General features: G+C 36.6%; 1 protein-coding gene across 3 annotated transcripts in view; it reads left to right on the top strand.

The window, feature by feature from the left end:
* The first annotated feature begins 70 nt into the window (after positions 1 to 70).
* The window catches only part of cdkl5 (cyclin-dependent kinase-like 5), a 101,510-nt gene continuing 88,180 nt past the window's right edge, over positions 71 to 13,400 (top strand). For all 3 annotated transcript variants that reach the window (XM_041259131.1, XM_041259132.1, XM_041259129.1), the window contains exon 1: positions 71 to 154. The gene's annotated coding sequence lies outside the window, so the exon portion shown is untranslated. The remainder of the gene's footprint in view (positions 155 to 13,400) is intronic.

Below are 13,400 nucleotides of genomic sequence, written 5' to 3'. Positions count from 1 at the left end.
GACTGACACTCAATGGAGGGTATTGCAGTTGCTAGCAAGAGAAATAGTTTGTCTTGTGAAAGGGGGTTGGTTACTGTGTTGGTGCCGCTCTGCAATGAAAACACCGTCACTTGAAGGAGAGACGGGAGCCAGTCCATTAATTACTAAGATTTGAGTGAGTATAATAAGTTGTCATCTTTTTAGATGTGCTAAGATCGTGTTATATCGCACAGTGGTGTTATTGGTATCATAAATACACGAACGCCCATACGCAGATTTTTTAGGAGTCAGATCTACCATCAACATTTTTCTCCAGCGATTTCATTTTGAGCTAGGCTAATATATTCAGTTCACTGCCTTTTTGCGGTTTGGAATGAGGACACATTTGATTGTGTATAGGCATGTGTACTTTAGTGATAAATGGGGCCTTAATAACACATGATACCAGTAGCACCAGCACAGCACGATTAACCTCATACTTACTGGTCTGTAAATTCTATGTTGATAAGAGAGCTGCACATTGACATTCCGATTCAGACTGAGTTTTCAGTGGTTTGCTTTTGACGTTGTTTATCTCTCTCTCTCTCTCTCTCTCTCTCTCTCTCTCTCTGTGTGTGTGTGTGTGTGTGTGTGTGTGTGTGTGTGTGTGTGTGTATATATATATATATATAGATAGATATATATATATATTATATATATCAGATATATAGATATATATATTTATATAATCATGAGTTTTTTCTCAAAAAAGTAATACGTTTTTATGCCATTATGTCAGAATTAGAAGTATGAATGATTAATGCATCTGTGGTAACCATTGTTTTTTTTAGCTTTAGCTACTTTAGGAAATACGGTGCTGCATATGTTCATGCCAGCCACCCACCATTTAGCATATCTCTTGTTTCAGTAGCCAAACTATTATGAAAGTATGTAACGTTTTCATTTCAAGTTTAAAGGTTAGCTTTCTGTCTGCGTTGATTGCTAATTTTCCTATATATATATATATGCATGCATGCATTTTTATATTTATTTTTATTGTCACATGTGGATTAAACAATATCCTTATGACAAGAAATCCGGTTTTGTAGTCATGGAAATGTTAATCTAACACCAAACCTTGAGTCAGCGTATCAAATGTTAATCACCTCATTTACAACTGGGTTTTTTTGTAATAAAGGTTTTAACAGTAAAACAAGTATTACTGTTAGAGTTAAACAAAAAATGATAAAAAACAAAAAACAGAAACATAAACCTTATAAAAAAAATCATTGGCACTATTTAAGTAGGCCCTATTGTTTATTGTTTGATAAGTAGTATGAACCTTTTATTTCCAAACAGGTTTCAGTGCATTAATAATCATATTGATACTTGAAACCATTGAAACGGCAGTGCTAGCCAGGACTGTACTGCAATAAGTAATGAAAAGGCATAGCATTATTTCAAAGTTCTTTATTGCAACCCACTGGACTGGACAGTACTCCCCCCCCCCCCTCACAATCTGGCAAATGTGTCTTTCTTGTGGTGTACCATAGAACTTTAAAAGTAGTTTTAAAATAAGCTTCATATTAAAAATAGTTGGAAAATATGTTTCAATTTACGTTTTGCTCCTTGAGTTATATTGATCTTGAATATGTCGTTTATTGCTTCTTATGGGCTGCAATTAATATGAGCCCCTAGGCAAAAACTATCTTAGTTTGTCAACAAGTGTTTCTTACTTATAAAGCAGAGGGTGCATGCAAGGCTAAGCTGTTGTATGCAAGAAGGCAGTAAACAGACACCTGTTAATAATGCAAAACAGAATGTAAATAAGAAATAAGAAAAAATGTACAAAACATATTCATAGGTTTGCTCAGTCACACCAACATACTAAACATTCTATATAATACAAATATAGCTATACAAATTTGACTGGAAAGAGCTGTCCATCACAATATTTTATTATCATATGGGACAGTTGCAGAGACATCTGTTTAAGTAGGAAGCAAAACTTGCTTCTAAGAAGTATAGGGTTAAACCACCAACAATCTTACAAATGTACTGTATGTGTGGAGTAGCCAAAAAAGAAGAAACATCTGAGGCAAATGTGCATATCATGCATACAGCTTAGCAAATTAACATACTGTAGGTTTCCTGATGTTTTTGCCAGTGGAGATGACATTGCGGTTTTAAACTTTGTGGGTGTCATTATTGTGCTTGTTACTGTCATTGCTTAATAAGCTCAATCATTTTAACAGAGATTTATTCTAGTAATACGAGAACACAAATATTTTCTAACAGGGAGTACACAGTGGTCTCTTGATAATCTGCAATTATTTTATTTTTTGCTTGCTTGCACTGTAAAAATATATAAATTCTAAACAAGTGAATCATGTCTTTGGGCCAAGGATGGCTCCAGAGAAGTTATTTTGCAGGGTCTAGATTCTGTGTCTAGACAGAGGCTTCACAAAGGAATTGGGAACCAGTACCTCTTTTAGAACGGTACAACCACTGAGGGGGATTTATATCTCTGGCTATACTTGTAAAGCTCCGATTATGATTCTTGTGGTAGTCTAGCTGACAGGCTGCCAATGGCTGATTCCGCAGTTGTTGGTACTGCTCTGGTTGCTTTTGGCAGTGCAAAGTATTGATTGGCTGGTTTTGGTGGATAATGAAACACATTTGGACCAATTTTGTCATTGTTTAGTTTGCTGTCCAAGAAATATGATCTGCACTTTCATTAAGGAAAGTAAAAATGAAAAAAAAAAAAAAAAAAAAGGTATTCCTGCAGAGATTGATTTCAAGTTTGATTCACAGTTGTGACATTCCATCAGACATCTACTGTCTGATAGAAGCCTGCTAGAGCTGGAAGCTGATGGTACTGAATCATTTTCTAAAAGGGAGTAGTTCTGTGGTATTAAGGTCTGCCAAGACTAATTGACTAGATCCCATGGTCTCTGATTGGTTAGGCTAATAAAGGCTTTCAGAACTAGTTGACCTTGTTTGATGAAACCGTGAATGCTTCTCTGCATATTTGCATATTGCAGAGTGCAGTGGATGGTTACTGTGACCATTTTTTCATGTTACCTCTACCATAACACTTGATCGGATGAGCTATTATTGAGGGTTATGTCTTGGGGAATTACTGGTCTGATTTTGATTAAACAGATGTCGATGTTGATTCTAGGGATGTAAGTTGTGGCCAGCTACTTTTTTGAGAACTGTAATGCATTATTTGGGGATGCAAAGCTCTGGCACTATTTATTAAGAGTTATAGTCAATGTCTCAGGCAGCAGCGTTGGAGGCTGAGGGACTTTAATGGAACAGAGAAGAATCTTTGCTTTGTTAGTGCTGAAGGTTATCCCAGCAAATAATCTAATTATAGAAACAACAACAGAACTGCAGCTAGTCCAACAAGAATACATTGAAATGTTTACCCTTGTGTTTTTTTTTTTCTTTTTTGTGTGTAGGCGTTATTCTAACAGCAAAAAGATGATGGATTGTTTTTATGGCAGTGGTCCCCTTTAAAAAAAAAAAAAAAAAATCTACTAAGGGCAAAGTATGGCTAGGTGAAATGAGATCCTCACATACTGTGCAGTCCACCACTCTTCTGACCCTAACCATTTGTTGCTGGTCATTCTCCATTCATTTCAGAATTATTATTGCATGAAATGTTATTTTGAAAACTTGAGGTACAGTAGTTGCACAAATATACTTTTCTGAATTCTATAGTAATAACATTTTATGAATAAATATGTATAAAAATATAGCAACTTTGTTTACGATATATTTTGCCAAAAATGTAACACAGTAAACTGTGAAGGAGGAGACAGATACAGCATTATATAAAAACATACAGAATCACCTATCCAAAATAAGAAATAAAAAAGCAAATGAAGCAATAGTTCAACGCTTTAAAAACTAAACATAAAATGAATGACTTAATTTCTAGTTTTAGAAGAAACACAATGTGATAATATATAAGATATTAAATGTGGATAAATAGCGTGGTGCCTGAATGTTTAAATAGAAATGAATAGTAGATTGTGACATCATTAACTATGTAGTAAATAAGGCTGGGACGATGCCTAATTTTTCACTATCGATATGTCGTTCTCCAAATATGCTGGTTCATTGATTTATCGACGTTATGAGAAAAACGAAGCTGTGGATTACTGTGTAACATTGCTAGTAACGCTTTAAAAAACTATTATGCATATTAAAATTGATTACATCTGCATATTCAATATATTATTATTTTTTTTTTTTAACCTTATTCGTGTTGATTTATACCAGTTGGGGGTAAACAAAAAACTAATTTTATAAAAAGCTACTTAACATTGTAGATTTAAATAGAAATAAAAAAAAATAAAGTAGAGCTACCATGGCATCAAAAGTACCTCCATTGTTTGTTTTCAAACATACTTTCCCTTGACAAAGGTTTGTTAAACATGGGTCAGTCCTTGTCAGGTCAGTAACCCTCGAAACCGAAGGTTCATGGATTTTGATGTTGTTTGGCAGGGATGTTGGTGCCATAGAGATGTAAGATTTCCCCTCTAGGTGAAACGTTTTTTATGTGAGAGGTCACCAATTTATGTGACCTGAAATGGCTCCCAGATCAGACCAATGACATAAAAGTACCAGTAACTTTTTTATTGTTAATGCTATAGTAAAAAGTAAACAGTTGCTGGAAAGCTGTCTTTGTGCTCTGTTCAAATATGCCATTTTTAAAAAATATATTTAACGTCAAACAGAATTTTGCCCTTGACCTTGAATTGTGGAACTTTGACCTCACTTGGACTGTCAGCCCTAACATCAAGATCAAGGTTGGATACTGAAGTTCACACTGAAGTTCATCCTCTAAGTTTGTACCAAAAATCACAAGCATCCTCAATGAAACTCCCTATGGAGCAAGCCACCTGGAAAGAAGAGAAGACAATCAGCAGTGCATAGCTGTCAATTCTTGAATTCTTGAGTCTGCATCACATTGAGTTATATGATCCGCTACATACGAGTATAATTATATTTTATACTTGTTTTCCATCCCATTAGTCAACACATGATGCAGACTGATTGAACCCTCTACCCTCTCCCTCTCCAAGTTGTTTTTCCTTTCCAGTCATTCTAAATGTGTCACCCATAAAACTGCAATGACACAATGTAATGAGTGAGTACCTCCTGATCCTGTCAAGATCCAAGGCTGATTTTGATACAAACTTAGAGGTAAAAAGTCTGTTTTACCTTAAATATAAAAATGGGCATATTTGGATAGAGCACAGAGAGCTTTCCAGCAACAGCTTACTTTTTACTGTAGCATTAAAATACAAATAAAGACTGATACTTTTATGCTGTACAAAATGCATACCATTGTTCAGAATCAATTCAACTGCAAACGTTTGCCATCTGGCATGTCCTCAATTCGTCTTTGCACAGCATAATTCGACAGCAGGACGATTTTTGTGTGTATCCTCCTCTCCTAGCATTGTCTTCAACGATGTCTTAAGAACATCTTTTAGCTTTTTTATCAGGAAATTGAGCAACCTTACCATCACAGGGATACTAACTAAGTGGCACGCAGTCAAAGTAGCAAGATTTGTTGATGATGTTTCTGAAAGGCTTTCTAATAATATGACACCTCGTATTTGTGGTTGAGTCCACTGCATAAGGGGAGTGGGGCATTGTTAAACAAATTCATTCTAAAAAGAAAAATCTAGTGATTTAGTTTTGTGTTTATTTAATTAAAAATGAAAACAAAAAAAAACCTGTCCTTTACGTTGATATACGAATTAGCGCTGGGACGAACACAGGATTTTCATGTTTGGATATTCGCTCATAATTCAAATATTCTGTTGGATATTTGTTCGTTTTTCAAAAAGTAATAAAAGCCATTATGTTGCTCTAAACTCAGGCAGAGACAGCATAGCAGCAGGGGCAGGGGTCGTGGCCCCTGTGTGCATGCCTTTATTTAACAGCAAGACCTTACAATATGGAACACATTAAAATAGAAAAATATGTCAGGAGTAAATAATACATTGTGTAGGATTTGCTTTACCCAAGTGAATTAACTACAAAACAAAGGATCTCAAACAGCAGTTCAAGTGGAATGTTGTTTTGTTTGTCCATCCATCCATCCATTATCAATAACCGCTTAATCCTTTACAGGGTCGCGGTGAGCCGGAGCCTAACCCGGTAGACACAGGGCGCAAGGCAGGAGTACACCCTGGACAGGATGCCAGTCCATCGCAGTTGTTTTGTTTATTCCCAAAATAAATAGTACATAAAGTTAACATCGCATTTTATTTATTTAGCTTTTTTTCATTCCTTGCCATTGCCGTTTCTTCACAGTAAACAGTGGCCAGCGACACGTTTTCATAAAGTAATAACTTGAGGTTTACTTGTGCCTTTTTGTAGCTGACAGGCAAACGAAAACTGAAATTTAACTTTAAACACTTCAAATAAAACAAACGTGGACATGGCGTTGTAAAGTGAAGTGGAAAAAACTCACTGTTTTGGTTCTCGTTTATTACATGCCATATAATAGAAAGTCGCAACAAAAAATATACAGTCTATATAAAAATCACTACACAACATTTTCAGGAATTTGGGTACTGTTTAAGAGAGGCATTTCAGAATGCCATGCTTGCCTTTTTTCTGTCTCATGAGATTCTGGCTGGCTCTAAAGAAGCACAACGCGTTTTTGTCCCAGATTGCTTTCCATAGAGATCACTATGCATGCATGTGCATAATCTGGTTTGTTTACTTTTTACTGTCTAAACCTTTTAAATAAAGGCTTAAGAACTGCTGTGTTGATCCTGCGTGACCTTGTGTTAGTTACTTGACCCCCTCTGATGTGATAATGGAAGCAGGACCCCACAGTAAAAGGACATATTGCATCTCAGTGAGGTGGGATTCCTACTGTAGGAGTTGTTTCTTTGCTGCCAGACAGGCCTGACCCAGTTCTGTACCATTTGACAATATACCCAGCCTTGCATTTGTGCATCAGACTATAATGGAGAGGACAAGTGAATCCGGTTTCACTGCAGGAAAATTGAGGTTGCGATAAAAGCTACTAAATCATTCTGACAGGAAGTTTCTGAATTGAGGACAAAGATGTTTCTGAATTGAGGACAAGATAGTTTCTGTACTGTCTTTTATTTATTTATTTATTTATTTATTTATTTATATTACATACACATACACAATTTGTATATATATTTAAATTATATATAAATTATATTATAATATAAATTCTGGTGAGATGGTAAATAAGTCAAAAAATAGTTGTTCGAGTATTCGTATATTTGTCCCAGCACTTGTATATGTTATCTATACCCTGTTCAGAGACCTACCTTGGGACATTTTGCAAACCACAATTTGGGAACTGCTGATCACTTCTTTGGGAGACTGGTTTTACTGTTTCTTCATGTGCCTATCAATGTCAGTAGTGATTCTAGTGTGTTTTATAAAATACAAATCTAAAGTATACGTCTATCCATATTATATTTATGATAAGATAAGGCTTAGGCTACATCTTGAGTAGTATCGCACAAAACACAGTTTAAAAGATATTAGTAATGCTGGAATGAGTAGTTAAGTTGATACTACAGCTTTGCCAGTTGAACACATTTATATTGTATAAAGTGGTAGAGCAAAAATGCCCCCTGCCCCCTTACCCCCCCTGTAGTCCTGCCCACGTACAGTATGCTATTGGTTTCACTGTGCTCTGTCAGATGTACTTGGATTTTAGACATGAATATGAGAGCCGTGTGGGGGTCGCAGAGGTGCTTTCAAATCTGGGTTTTAAAAAGTCACCAGGAGACTGAAACAGTAAATGACACAAAGCTAAGACACATGAGAGATTGTTGCTGCAAGCTGCAAAATACGGGATCAGATTTCAAATACACTGTTCTATGGCCTCTCTTTACTGCATTGATGTGCCATATTTTGTTTGATAAAAATGAATTAGCAAAAAACATTTCCTTTTCTATGTAGCATTTTGTACTGCTCTAAAACAGCCAACTGACTTGTAGAAGGTGTTATTGTTGCATAATTTGTGAGTCAACAGATACAGTACCATGTTCGTAGTTATTTAGGTCAGTCTGTATTTCTGTATGTTGAAGTTTTTTTTAAAAATGTTTTTATATCTTGCAACCTACATTCTTATACTTACTGTACTGCCTTTATGAAAGTGTGACTTTATGCTAGTGTAACCTGTTGAATACAAAAAAGGACAAGCACCCGCAGCACTTTTAGCTTTATTTTTGTTATTATTTTAGTTTCTCACCTGAGACAAGTTGTTTTCTAATTTACAGTAGAAGATGAAATTGCTTTAGTTTGAAGGACATATTACTGCATGGTACTCCAGATGCTTTCTCGAAGTCAGATATTTTGTACTCTCATTTGATCTGATTTCCAGTCAGTGATTTATTCATCACTTGATTTATTTTAAATGACTTTTAATCTGTAGAGGGATTTTTAGAAGGGCTTAATTACCAGGAAGATTGGCTTGGATACTTTAGAGACTGCTGTATTGCTCACTTGCAGATGGATTTACAGACACAGCTAGGTGGTGTTGTTCGTGATCACTATTTCATAAACTGGCAACAAATGCAAATTATCGTAGTACTGTATTTGCAATAAATTATAAAGGTCTTGTCTTTTAAACAAATGTATTGTTGATAGTAAAAAAAATAGATTTTAATGTCAAATGCTGCCAATATTGCTAGTCTTTTATTCATCCCTTTTCCCTCGTTGATATAACTTAACCTTTTTTTTTTTTGTTCTACCACTGCAAACAGCATTGATTAGGTATAATTAATTGCATTTGATATTTATTATTCTCTTGAATATTCCAATTGATTCATTTCATAGTATTGCTAATAGGTACACTGACCGTTGTTGAAAATAAGCTGTAGTTGCTATTGGTAAATTAAACCTTGCAATTTTCCCTTATTGACTCACTGCGTGACCTTGTGTTAGTTACTTGACCCCCTCTGATGTGATAATGGAAGCAGGACTCCACCGTGAAAAGGACATATTGCATCTCAGTGAGCTGGGATTCCTACTGTAGGAGCTGTTTCTTTGCTGCCAGACCGGCCTGACCCAGTTCTGTACCATTTGAAAATATACCCTGCCCTGCATTTGTGCACCAGACACTATAATAGAGGGGACAAGTGAATCCACTTTCACTGCAGGAAAATTGAGGTTGTGATAAAAGCTACTAAATCATTCTGACAGGAAGTTTCTCAGTTGAGGACAAAGATGTTTCTGAAGAGAGGACAACACACACATTATATATATATATATATATATATATATATATATATATATATATATATATATATATATATACACACACACACACACACACACACACACACACACACACACAGTGCCTATAGAAAGTTACACCCCTTGAACTTTTTTCACATTTTGTTGTGTCAGTGCCTCAGAGTTTTGTGCATTTGAATGAGGATTTTTTTTTACACTTATCTACACACCATGCTCCACAATGTTTAGGGAAAAAAAGTTATATATTAAATACAAAATGGAAAGATCATAATTGTATAAGTCTCAACCCCCCTGAGTTAATACTTGGTGGAAGCACCGTTAGCAGCACTTACAGCTGTGAGTCTGTTGGGAAAGGTCTCTACCAAATTTGCACACCTAGATTTGGCAATATTTGACCATTCTTTTTTACAAAACTGTTCAAGCTCTGTCAAGTTCCTTGGGGAGCATTGATGGAAAGCAACTTTCAAGTAATGCCACAGATTTTTAATTGGATTTAGGTCGGGGCTCTGACTGGTCCACTCAAGGATATTTACCTTTTTGTTCCTTAGCCACTCCAGTGTAGCTTTGGCTGTGCTTTGGGTCGTTGTCATGTTGAAAGGTGAACTTCCGTCCCAGTTTCAGCTTTTTGCAGAGGGCAGCAGGTTTAACTCAGGGACTTCTCTGTACTTTGCTCCATTCATTTTCCCTTCTATCCTGACAAGTGCCCCAGTCCCTGCTGATGAGAAACATCCCCATAACATGATGCTGCCACCACCATGCTTCACAGTAGGGATAGTGTTCTTTGGGTGATGTGCAGTGTTGGATTTGCGCCAAACATAACCCTTTGTATTTAGGCCAAAAAGTTCAATTTTAGTTTTGCCAGACCACAAAACTTTTTGCCACATGGCTACAGAATCTCCTGAGTGTTTTTTTTTTTTTTTTTTTTGCATACTTCAAAACGTGATTCAAGGTGGGCTTTCTTGAGTAATGGCTTCCTTACTTGCCACCTTACCATACAGGCCATATGCTTGGGATATTGTTGTGACATGCACACTTTGACCAGTCTTGGCCATAAAAGCCTGTAGCTCTTGCAAACTTGCCATTAGCCTCTTGGTCGCCTCTCTGATCAGTCTCCTTCTTGCTCAGTCATCGAGTTTGGAGGGACAGCCTGATCTAGGCAGGGTCTTGGTGGTGCCATACACCTTCCACCTCTTAATAGTCATCTTGACCATGCTCCAAGGGATATTCAAGGCCTTTGATATTTTTTCATACCCTTTCCCTGATCTGTGACTTTTAACAAATTTGTCCCGGGGTTCTTTTGAAAGCGCCTTGGTCTTTGCTTTGAAATGCACTACCCAGCAGAGGGAACCAACAGGAACTTCTGAATTTATCCTGAAATCATATAAATCACTTCAAGTTAACACTGGTGGAGGCCACTTAACTTGGTGTGTGATTTTGAAGACGATTGGTTACACCTGAGCTAATTTGGGATTGCTATTACAAGGGGGGTGGACACTTATCCAACCAAGCTAGTTAATTTTTTATTTTTAATTAATTTTCTACAAGTTTCTAGAATATTTTCACTTGGAAGTTGTGGTGTAGGATGTGTAGATAAATAATAATAATAAAAAAAAAACTATTTTAATGCATTTTAATTACAGGCTATAAGACGACAAAAGGTGAAAAATTTGAAAGGGGGTGTAGACTTTCTATAGGCACTGTATATATCTATGTCACAGGTAAGATATTAGCAATGAAAAACTATTCTATTTTTCTGTTAGGTGCTTGAACATTTTTATAACACTTTTAATGTTTTTTTTTTGTTTATTATAAGTACATTTAAAAATTAATAAGTGTAACTGCTGCTTTGTTTTTTGTGATCACGTTTTTATTGTTTTTATACAGGACAAAAACAATACCACTACATACAGTAAAGTAACAGGGTTCTCTGCAGGAATTCTGTACAGCTGGACGGCAGAACATTATAGCCGGGAGCACTTTTAATGAACAAATAAACTTGTCTTACCTTAAATATATAATACGACAAAGAATTTGAATATTGTTTTTCGTTGGCTGTATCTGGTTGCTCTTTTTTATGTTCTACATTTTCTTTTTCGTGACTGTTTTTTATTATGGTAAGTTACCATGCTTATTTAAGCACTCTACGATTTGACTGGGGCAAGATCGTTACTGGAGTTCACCAAAAAAAAAGGCGGTAACCTTTGCACTTCCTTTTTAGCTTAATTATTGAGCTTATTGCTTTGTTTAAATTGTTTTCTTTATGTTAAGTTTTCAGGGCATTTTGTTAATGCACATTTTATTTTTCTCTGTTCTACATTTTTTTTAATGCAACTGTTAATTTTAATAATTTACCCCCCCCCCCCCCCCCCCCCCCCCCCCCCCCAAAAACACAGTACTCGCACACGTTCGGTCACTGTTGCGTGATACTGAAGTGTAATAATCCAGCACAGCTGCACTTAAGTATTTGTATGTCAGCTGATATCCCATCACAAATTTCTTCTTAAAGGCATACAGCCTCTATATATGAACCCCCATGGTGCATATCTATATCTGTTATATACTGTATATCACCTTGCAGTACAATAATACAACAAAAAGTGGACTTGATGATAATACCCAAAAATAATCTTAACATTTTTTTTAATAAAGTATCTGGCGCAAATATAGTATTAGATGATGGATTGCTCCGATCGCCGGCTTATTTTGAACCCCTGCATTCACTGTAACTATTTTAGCTTTGAAAATAATTGGTTATTTTTTTGGCAGTAATTTTTAGCGTTTTAGCCTCTCGAACTTCTTAACACAGAAAACTCGCCCCATCAGCTCTCTGACTGGTTACATGTTGTGTTAAGACCTAACACAGCTGTCATGTGGTTCCAAGATTTTTTTTTACGCAGAAACGGTCTGCTAGAAGCAAAATCAATCCTTATTGTTAAAGGCACAGTAGCATCTGCAAGACGGGCAGATCTGTTTTTTTCAGCCGGGTGGCGACAGGCTGAAAAGGCCTTGAAAGAACCCTGATGTCTGTGCAGCTTATTTTTCATGGCTTGGAGAAAAAAAACAGCCATGGCCTTTTACTTTTGACCATCCCTGCATGAACGCAGACATATCTTATGTGGTGGTCGTCTGACTTCATGTATGCATCTAGAGTATCATGCCTGTAGTTACTATAAAACACTGTGATGGAAATTGTTGAGTTTTGCCTCAATAACCGATTAAAAAAGGAGAGACGTTCTCCTTTATAAGAAACTTGTAGGGCAGCTGGATAAATGAAAAAGTGACACCCAGTGTTTGCAGCTTTCTCTGAACTCCAGGATAAGCCTTGAGCCTCTGTGCAGTAGCCGTGCTGTAATCTGAGTAATTTACCAGTGTCTTGAATAGGACTCTTTTCTCTGACTGCCTCTGTAATAGCCTGACGATCTTTGTACCAGAGAACCTTGAAGATCAGAACCATTCAAGTTACCACTGTAGATTCTTTGTGCACGTTCAATCAGTATTGGGTCACCTGCAAGTGAGTTGATCCATTTAGGAAGCATTTTTTGCAGAAAGCCGATAGGATCATCTCTCTCCCGGTTCGGTGCCAGCCCACAGATTCTGATGTTGTTGCGTCTGGATCTGTCTTCGAGATTAGCTATTTTGAGATGTAGTTTGTCTGTCTCAGAAGTGCAGTGCCAAATATCTCACTTCATTGCTCTTGTCTTTCTCCGGTTTCCCGAGGCAAAACTTTCACTCCTTCCATTCGAGGCCTTAGTGAACACTGCCTCGAGGGATTCGTGTTGCTTGGTGAGCACTTGGGAAATGGCGTCCGCGATGCAGGCCTCCGGAGGGATTTATTGAATATGGTCTAAAGCGTTTCCAATCGGGGGTTGAAGCTGGCGAAGCCGGGTTTTTTTTTTATGCTCTGACATTGTGACAGCCAGGAAAATAGAAAAATTGTCAAAAAAAAAAAAAGTATAGCCTTGAAATTCATCAAAAAGAAGGGATTGGGGTAGGAGTTCTAGTTCTCTTCGACCTTTGCGAGTGTAGGTCACATGATCTCTTCACTTTCCAGTGACTCTCTTTGATTACTACTCTTTATTTTTGTTTTTTTGAAATGGTTGAAGTGATGTAACTGTATTGCATTGCAAACTTTTGACCCCCGCCATAACTTGAAA

This window comes from Polyodon spathula, chromosome 9, assembly GCF_017654505.1.
Source record: "Polyodon spathula isolate WHYD16114869_AA chromosome 9, ASM1765450v1, whole genome shotgun sequence".
In the NCBI taxonomy this organism is placed as follows: Eukaryota; Metazoa; Chordata; class Actinopteri; order Acipenseriformes; family Polyodontidae; genus Polyodon; species Polyodon spathula.
Note: the sequence above shows the minus strand (reverse complement) of the source record. Positions and strands in the feature narration are given on the sequence as shown.